Consider the following 9,396-nt stretch of genomic DNA (forward strand, 5'->3'; position numbering starts at 1 on the left):
TGTAAATACGATCTATAATCAACTTCCAGCATGTACATACATATGTTGCGCGCACACACACAAATAAAGCAAGATCTGTACCCTGTAGGTTTCTGGTTTGCACTTTATTTTAAATCCAAGGAGTTACAGAAAAAAAGAAAAGTTAAATTATACACGGACCAACACTCCTATTAACTCATACCACTAATGAAACCAAAATCTAACTAAGCAGAGAAAGTGGGCCCACACATTGGAGCTCAGAAATGATTTTGGTCTTTGATCTGTGTGCCCATCTCTCCTATTTAATATAAACTTCAAACCAAGAGCCATGAAAAGTGGTTATAATTAGTAAGGGCCCCAGTGTGACAGCTTTTAGTGCAATCGGGCATTAACAACTTTTTTTTCCTCCTTAATTTTGAGTAAATTAAGCTGAGCAAACTTTTATTTTAAAATTTCTGGAATTCACAATGCTTTCCCACCAGTGTGCACTTAGCACCCAATTTCTGCAGGATGGGTCTGCTGGAAAACGATAGTTTACTTCTGTTTCCTTCGCTTAATTTGTACTGATATTTAGGACTTGGCTTCCAAATTATATGTGCTATTCTCCAAAAATAACCTGCACCTCTTCAGAAAAAACTCTGGGTTTTTTATATTCGAAATGGATCCAACAATAATTATTGAATAAGCATCCACTATGCAACCCTTGAGCTAGGTACAGAAGATGGAAAAATATGATTTGAAGTTGCTGCCTATTCTCCAGGTGGGGAAAACATGCCAACAGGTAAATTACAACAGACAGACCGGCCAGATGGGGTGAGGGTTATTCTGGATGGAGGACCTGATTCTCCCTGCAAGAGGCAGTATTTGAGATGGGTCTTGAAAGAAGAGTTGAGAAATGCTGTGTGCAAGGAGAAAGGGATGCGGACAAAACAGAATGAACACTCCATGGAAAAGCAGAAGCAGGATGAACTCCTTCAGTGTGGCAGTGGCCTGCAGGGAGAGTAAGAAGGACTAAAACTAGGAAGACAGTCTGGGAGCTGCCGGTGGAGGTCCTCGTGTGCCAAGTTGAGGAGTTTGGATTTCTTCCTGCGGACAACAGGGGGCCATGAGACGTTTTTCAGCAGCAGGCAAACCCCATGTGCAGCTATAGTGTTCAAGCCGAGTGGAGGGCAGACTGGAGGAGGGAGACAAAGGGGGCAGGAAATTGACTTGGGAGGCGCTTGTGACATGATGAGGGCCTGGGTCAGGACAGTGGGGCAGGCAACACCAGAGTCAGACTGGACCAGGGTTTCGAGGAGGGTCTGGTGACTGCTGGCAGCTGAGAGAGAGACCAGAGTCAGGGACTGGCCTGGGAGGCTGGGTGGATGGTGAGTTTCAGCTCACCTTCTAGAAGTGGGGGAGAGACTTTTCTTCCTGCAACTTCCCTCCAACACACCTGCAGGTGATGCCCAGCCTGGCAGAAGTTGTAAATGGAGAGCGGGAGCAGGGACCGCCCAGTTTACGGGTTGGAGGAGAGGGCAGCAAAGAACCAGAGGCACAGCTCTTACTACACCAGGCGTGGGCTGGCAAAGCCAGCTTCCCAACAGGTCACTGACACCATCGGCCCAGAGGGACGTGAACGGGACCCTGACAGTCTGTCCTCGGGTTAGGATGTAAAGAAAGCTGCCTGTAAGCGTTAAACTTTTCTCTTAGGTAAGTGGGAGCCCAGACCGTTCTGGAATCATCCCCCTCTCTTCCTGCCTTTTCTTCTTGCTCCAAAGCTTCCTCCTGGCCTCCTGCCTGTAAGATGGGGGGTGGGGTGGACCAGGACAAGGGTCAGGCAAGTGGCACCTGTGGCTAAAAGATGGCTCCTGCCACTGTCCTAGACATGTCTGGTCCAAGGAAATGCAGTTTAATGTTTGTATACCACATTTTATTTTTCTTTCAATCAACCACCTTTCCATGCATCTGAGGTCCGCAAGTCCCCAAAACATAAAATCACCACCGTCTCTTCCCTTGATCCCTCCCCAACCTTCCCTGGTAAAGCAGCAGCCTGCCAGCCACCTGCTCAAGAGGAGATATACGGACAGAAGACCGGGCTCCCAACACTGCCCTATAAAAAGGGTGGAGAGGGCTTCCCTGGTGGCGCTGTGGTTAAGAATCCACCTGCCAATGCAGGAGACACGGGTTCGAGCCCTGGGCCAGGAAGATCCCACATGCCGCAGAGCAACGAAGCCCGTGTGCCACAACTACTGAGCCTGTGCTCTAGAGCCCACGAGCCACAACTACTGAGCCTGCGAGCCACAACTACTGAAGTCCGCACACCTAGAGCCCGTGCTCCGCAACAAGAGAAGCCACCGCAGTGAGAAGCCTGTGCTCTGCAACGAAGAATAGCCCCCACTCGCCACAACTAGAGAAAGCCTGCGTGCAGCAACGAAGACCCAACGCAGCCAAATAAATAAATAAATAAATAAATAAATAATAAATTAAAAAAAAAAAGGTGGAGAGTTATGTAAGAATTTTGCAAAAACTTAAGAAAACAAAATAAGGGAGACTACAAGGGCAAAAAACATTAACTGTCAAGCAAGTAAGGGCTAATTCAAACACTGAGCAAAAAAATAGGGGGGTATGGGGGTACCCTCCACATAACTTCAAACACGAGGGAGAAGTGGCAGATGACAGCGCCGGAGCTAGTTACCTAAATAAGTGAAGAAGTGCCACCTACCAGAGCAGCTCCCCAGCGCCAATGTATCTGGTTTGTTTTAGAAGCAGACGAGTTCTGGAACTTATATTTACTACAGCGTTTTTAAATACATGTAACGCCACTTAACTGCTTTCCCCAACCCCCAATCTTCTGGGAAGCCTTGAACTTGCCAACCACAGCACCTTACAGGCCTGTAAGGAGAGCTTACTCGCTCTACGAAATTCCAGATCCCCAAATATGCCACGTGCGGTACAGTGAGAACGCCAGGCTGCGTGCACACGTGACACAGGCCTTGACTCCTGTACCTTTAGAGCAGGCTTTCTTACCCTCCACCTACTGACATTCGGGACTGGATAATCCTTTAGCTGTGGGGCCTTCAGGTGCATTGTGGGACGGGCAGCAGCACCCCTGGCCTCGACCCACTAGAGGCCAGTCGCACCCCCAACCCCCCCAGCAAGGCAATCAAAAGTGTCTCCAGACTTTGCCAGATGCCCCCAGGGCGGGGAACCACCAAGCTGAGAACTACTGCTTTAAAGGGGGCATCCAAAGCTTACCACCTGCCTTTCCCTTAAAATCCATCCCTAAGTGAACTCCATGAAGAAGAATTTGCTGGCCTGTTTGTCTCCAGGCGCTCGAAGCAAACATAAACTCTGCCTGAGTACTGGAGTTGTGCACAATTCTGGAAAGGAAATCCAGAGTGGATACCCACAAAGCTTCCTGAGCTTAAAATACACCACTTTCTTCCATATATAGATTTTGACTTTCTGGAACATTTATTTTATCCTTACAATGATCCCATGAGGTAGAAAACCTACTGAAAAAAAATGCCTATAAAACCTACTGAAAAGAATGCCTATAATCACATTCCTCAAGAGAAATGCTGGCAAAGGCTAAAAAGTTTCTTTTCCAATTGCCTTACATCTTCACGTTCAACCACAGCATTATTGTGAAAGGATCTGGTCTCATTTAAAAAGCACACACACAGATCAACAGGCCCTGTATATTTAATGCTCTGTCTTCTGAGGCCAAGCTGACTTGAAAAAGCAGGTGTTGTTTGGACTGAGGCTGGGGCTGGGCGTTCTGGGTCCTGGGCCTGATTTATTACCAGCCACCGCGTGGAAGTTGGCACAGCTGGAAAATGGGTTAATACACCCACCCAGCCCTCACCATGCTGCTCTGAGGATCAAATTCGAATCTTTGTTCAAGGCCTTCACAAAAGCAGGGTGCAGTTAACTTTGTCCAGAGTCTGCCCCAATGAAAAATGAAATTTCACAAGTAGTGAAACCACTAAAAGCCTCCAACATTCTTAAAGCCATCTTACCCCGCAGTCTCTGAAAGAGGGGGTGGAGAGATGAGATACCAAGCTAGGCAGGGGAAAAACAAATAGAGCCATTTAAAAGCTTTATCTAATTACCCCCACTGAGACTTTTTCTCTGCAGTCTGGCTGGCTGACAAAGAATGTGGTGGGGCTTTTGACTGGGCTTTCTCCACCCTATCGGGACCACCCGCCCTCCCCGAGCCTGAAAGGCCCGCAGGAGTAGCCCGTACCCAGACGCTGGGACTTTACAGAGGCTTTCAAGTTCTATTAGCACGGCTTGCTTGAATCACACTGAACAAACAGTCTCCACCCTCTCCCACTTCTTTTGTCTAAAGCACCTATTCACTGGCAGCCACCTTTACTGATGGGCAGACTGGCTCACCTGTGCCCGAAGTACCATCAGAAACAAGATGCACCAGTAGCTGGAAGGGAGAGCTCCCTGCGCCCTCCTCCCAGGCTCTCCCCCCGCCCCCCATCTCCACCAACCAACGCCAGCTACACTCGGACAGGGACACCCAGGGAAGGTGATGAGGGAAACAGAGACCAGCACAGTGGTGACCCTGTCCCAGAGGACAAGCTAACAGAAAAGGAAAAAGTCTGTCACCCTCGCGCCTCATCTTCCTCACTCCCACCTCGGTCATCATGAAAACAACGCAGATGGCTTTCCTCTCTGTATTCTGCCTTCCATGGGAGCAGGGGAAATTAAAAAGAAGTGATGCATTTCAGAAAGCACATCGTATGCCTGCCTCTGCGTTTCAGATGGTACACCTTTTACCTCTGATTTATGGGGAGGCCCCCAAGGGCGTGGAAATCACAGGCTGACCCCTGCTTTTTGAAGACAGCCATAGCTATTTCTACTCAAAAACCACTTTCTAAGTCTAAAAGAGAGAGAGAAAACTCACTTACCCTGCCTCCTTCCCCCACACCCCAAAAAAACCCATCTAATTTCTTAATTATATTTGGCTATAAAACACATTACTCAACTTTGCCCGTTCAGTAGGTCAGATGTACACAAGTAATCTTGAGGAAGGGAAACTTCTGAGTTAGAGTGAGCTTGCCCTTCAACCGAGAGAGGATGGTTAGCAACCATGGCTTCGGTTAGATTGCAACCCTTTTATCTCGCTGAAAAACCCCAAGATCCTTAAAGTGTTGCTTTCCAACACTTGGTTCCAAAGATACTCTACGCCTAATGTCATTATTTTCAAAAAGGTATCACGAAGTGTTCTGAAATAAACTGAGATGGGGAGGTGGAGTGCGAAGGAGGAGCCCTATCAAAACTTAATCTAATCTCAGTAAAGGGGGAAGAAGACCATTGTCCTGTGATCGGGGGACTATATTGCCTCTGTTCTATTGATACTCTATTGCATTTCTATCTTTTGGATACGAACCTGCTTAATAAAGAGCAAAATAGGACATCACTTCATGGATTAGGTAGGTTTTCCAAAATGAACTAAACAATCTGTTATTAATAAATGAAATAAGGTGGTGCTACACGCCATTTCCCTGGGAGGATTTAACCCAAACACGCAGGTAGCAAGGGAAGAAGTCCACCCAGACAAGCTGCCATCTGACACCAGAGCTGGTCAGAGAGCATGAACTTCAATTAAAAGACACTTACAAAAGAGAGGCTATTTAAATGTGATAACAAAAACAAAACAAAATTAACATCCTACTTTCCTAGGTCAAAGGACATGGAGAACTCAGAAATTAATTAAATCTAGTTAAATAATGTAAAACAGGGAAGGACTCCCTTTCAAAAATGCTTTGGTTAATTTTAGCATCCTTCTGTTTAGCTGCTTAGCAACCCTTATCCTATGACCTTTTAAGCACCACCTACTTTTCAAAAGGATAATGAATAGAAACATCAAAAGGATTCACTTCTGACTACTTCTAGCGAGCACGTTTAATCAATTTCTGTAGGAGTTAAAATTTATATTAATTATGCCATACAAAACCCTAGAAGGGTAGAATTTTTTCTTAGTTTCATTAACCAGGAAATTTCCTTCACTGAAGATAATACATGATGTTAACAACTGAGCATAACACAGCTAGCAAAAACTTCCAAACTGATCTTAGCAAGTGGACCAGCACAGCAGTTCAAAATTGAGTAAAAATGCAAGCCACATAATGGCAACTACGTAGGGCCTGGCATACAGCAGGGAACCAACCAATCAATAACTGTGGATGGCATGCCGACTAAACGAGGTAGGTGTATTTTCCTCCTTCTAAAATAAAAGACCCTTCCATCAAAAGGTCATTTGTTAGATGATGCAGATAGTTAGGAATGGATGCCCCACCTGTGCCAGCTGAGTCAGACCCATCTTCCCCATCACACAACAAACACTTGTCTGCCATAAGGGCTGAGGCTCTGAATTTCTGATGAGAAAAAAAGTGGTATCTAGAAAAACGCAGAGAATGATATGCCATAGAACAGTACACGTCAGCAGCATTTCCTAAGAGTATCACATAACCAGCAAATCCTCTTTAAAAACAAAACATCCTAAAATGCAACCTGTTTAGCAGTATTTTTAAGAGTTATAAAATAGTGCAAGTTCATTAACAACCTAAAATGGACCACAAGGTAAACAAATAACCAAATCAAAGGGCTCTCCCTTTCTTTTGTAAAAGTGGGGGGGAGCGGGAAGGAAGGTGTTTTTTCACACATTTAAAACTTGATAAAAGCCATTCAAATGTTTAATTCATCAGTGTAACCAAAGCTCAAAACACATCAAAGCAAGATCCATCAGCGGTACCCAGAAGCTCCCTGCAAAGGGTAGTGGCTCACCTTTACATAAATTGATTGAAGAATAATTTGAACCCATTCCTTCAAAAGTTCTGTGTGACTCTTGAAGGAAGAACTAAACGTTTAAAAAAAGAAAGCGAGAGAAAAAAAGAAGTTTCAGCCAAGACTTCAGCCTCTAACTTAAGACTTCCGGGTTACATTATGTCTTAGACCCATACCTGCCTACTCGAAAAGGCACCAGACCTAGAGGATGCTTTTTAAGGGCCATGGGGAGAAGAAAAACAAAAACAAAAACAAAACCCCCAAAACAAAACAAAAAACATTCTTTTCTTTGCAGTTCCCTTTTCTCCACTTTCCACATCAATTAAATTTATTTCAGAATACACTCACGCGCATGCACACACCACTGCCTATCTAAAAGAAAACGACCTCAAAAATATGGGATGCACGTGAACAACTCAGCCTTTGCACAAATCACCTCAAGCCTCCTCTTCAGGACAGAAATACCTCGCTATTTCCAGCAGCCCTATCCAACGGGCAAACTTTATTTCCACTGGCTTTTAAACCTAAACGCTAAAACAAGCACGGGGTGAATTTTTCTTCTGGTGAAAACCATCGGACAGGTTTTTCAGCATATCCCAAACCGATATTTTTTATTCACCTTCCTATCTCTCTCCACCACCACCATCCCCAAAAAAGAAGCCGAAAAAACTCCAAAGTGCCCCGAATGTGTCCTGCTGCTGGCTCTGAAGCCGTGTAGAATTTCGTAATGGAATGTGAACTGCTCGTCCGGATCTGGGCTCACGTTCTATCTTCTAACCAGTAAGGAGCGAGGGAGGGCAAATCTGCTGAGCAAGGAGAAATACTTTCCTGCTCCTTTATAACCCATCGCGGATGCACCGCGGACGCTGGACGCGAGCTGCACGCGGCGCCTGTCAACCCGCCCGCCCGCCGGCCGGTCCCCGCGCCCCTCCTCTGCCCTCCCCCCCCAACCCCGCCGGAAAAGCAAAGTGACCCCAACGAGAAGTGGGCTCGGCCGCCGCGCCCCTCACTCACGCGCCTCCCGGGCCCCGCGGGCGGCGGGGAGCGAGTCCCCACATCCTCGACGCGACCCTCGGCCCCGTCCAGAAAACACGCCGCTTCCAGGGAGGGGGCTGGCGACTGGAAGGACCTCCCCTGCTCCTTAGCAACCATTAAGGTCGCAGTTTCCTAAGAGACCGCGAGCGGGGAGGGGGCGCGGGGGACCGGGCCGAGGCGGGGGGCTGGGGGCTCACTGGGTCTTCAGCCCCTCGACGCCGCCCCCCGCCACCGCCCCTGCTCGGCTCTGCGGGCCGGGACGGGAGGAGACAGAGAAGACCCACAACTCGCAAAAAAATTGGTCCAGCGGGCAGCGGACAAAAGTTTCCGAGCGCGCTCCACAGCTGGGCGGCGAAGCGGGCGCCGGCGGCCAGCCCCGCCTCGGATGCTCCCGGCCTCCTTCCTGTGCTCGTGACGGCGCCGGGCGCCGAGGTCCCCCCCCCCCCCGCCCCCGCGATGCAGGCTCCGCTCCACACCGATGGCTCCCACGAAAACACGTACACCGCCAACGGAAGGGCAAGGGAACAATACGCGCGGACGCGATCCCCGCCCCCCGCCCAGTCACCCGGGGGCGGTGGTCGGCGTGACCACCAGCCACGAGCCGAGAACGGCGAGGGCGCTGGGCTGCCCGCGGCCCCCTCCCGGCCGGCGCCGTCCGCCCGGGAGGATCAAAGTCCGCAGAGCAGGGCGCGGCGGATGCTCCCACCGCGCGGCCCCGGCGGGCACCCCCGAGCCAGCACCCCAGGCGGGCACCCCGAGCGGGCACCCCCGGATACCTTGCGGCGGCGGGCGGGCGCCGTCATCTCCGCGCTCCTCGGCCCGAGAGGGACTCGAAAGTATGTAGGAGAAAAGTTTCCCCTCCCACATGGGGGGGGAGGATGTCGGGGGAGAGAGGGCGGAAGATGGAGAGCAGCGCTGGTAAGATGTTTCTGGCCGGCGGTGCGCGCACCATCCGAGTCCCGGCGGTGCTGGTTAAAAATAAATTCCGCGGCGGGTGCGGCGGCGCGGGTCGGGCCGGATTCCTGCGCTCGGACGGCTAATATGGATGCGCATCAGGTCCTGGCGGCGGGGCGCTGCAGCGGCCGCGGCGGCTCGCGCTGGGAGCTGGTTGGCAGAGCCGGCAGCTCGGGAAGGGGAAAAGGAGCGGAGGAAGGGGAGGAGGAGGAGGAGGAGGAGGAGGAGGAGGGGGAAGAGGAGGAGGAGCGGCCCGGCGCGCAGCCGGAGGGGAGAGGGCTGCCCAGCTCATCCCAGGCCGGCCCCACCGCCCCGAGCGCACGTAGCGCGGCGTGGGGCGCTCGGGTCCTCGGCTCCGGGAAACGCTGAGTTTAAAAAGTACAACGCGCTCTGCAGACTTCACCCTCCCCATCCCCAAAAGTTCTTTAAAAGGTCGCTCCCGCTCAGCCCCAGACATCTCGCTGCCACCCAAGGACCGCGAGCCGGAACCTCGGGCGCGTACTTACGGCCGGGCAGGGCGCTTGGCTCCCAGGCATGATGCAGTGGGGACCGGTGGGCTTCGGGGAGAGAACGAGGAGAGATGCAAACTTGTTCCGGAAAAGGAATCAAAATGGCGTTTCTGGATGTGCAAAGTTCATCAAC

At 50.2% G+C, this 9,396-nt stretch overlaps 1 protein-coding gene across 1 annotated transcript in view; it reads right to left on the minus strand.

Moving 5' to 3' along the window:
• RREB1 (ras responsive element binding protein 1) overlaps positions 1-8,774 on the minus strand; it is a 137,333-nt gene extending 128,559 nt beyond the window's left edge. The window contains exon 1 of the mRNA XM_079713748.1: positions 8,577-8,774. The gene's annotated coding sequence lies outside the window, so the exon portion shown is untranslated. The remainder of the gene's footprint in view (positions 1-8,576) is intronic.
• Positions 8,775-9,396: the final 622 nt, after the last annotated feature.

Source organism: Hyperoodon ampullatus (assembly GCF_949752795.1).
Source record: "Hyperoodon ampullatus genome assembly, chromosome: 10".
Lineage (NCBI taxonomy): Eukaryota > Metazoa > Chordata > Mammalia > Artiodactyla > Ziphiidae > Hyperoodon > Hyperoodon ampullatus.